The sequence below is a fragment of the Petromyzon marinus genome, chromosome 24, assembly GCF_048934315.1.
Source record: "Petromyzon marinus isolate PM22_M1 ecotype Great Lakes invasive population chromosome 24, UKy_Petmar_22M1.pri1.0, whole genome shotgun sequence".
In the NCBI taxonomy this organism is placed as follows: Eukaryota; Metazoa; Chordata; class Hyperoartia; order Petromyzontiformes; family Petromyzontidae; genus Petromyzon; species Petromyzon marinus.
The window spans coordinates 11,751,520-11,751,828 of NC_133690.1; positions in this window are offsets into that span (position 1 = coordinate 11,751,520).

The following is a 309-nucleotide window of genomic DNA, read 5'->3' on the forward strand; positions in this document are numbered from 1 at the left end:
TAAAAATAAACTCGTAGGTGGAGGGGGAGCGCAGCAGTTTACACATTGGGCGATGAATTTGGCCTCCATAGTTCAATTCCCGGCCTAAGCTAACATCTCTAAAAGATGTTCACATCTTAAAGGATCTTAACCGGTCCTGAGTGCCAACCACCCATGTACCAACCCCCATTCGCCAACATGCAAGGACCAGAGTGGAGAAGTATGGTCAAACACGGCGTGGGAGAGGGTTCACCCATCAGGAAGACTGAAAAATGGGCCGTGCATATTCATACCGCTGACATCAAGAATGTACAAATCCGGGCAAGGGCG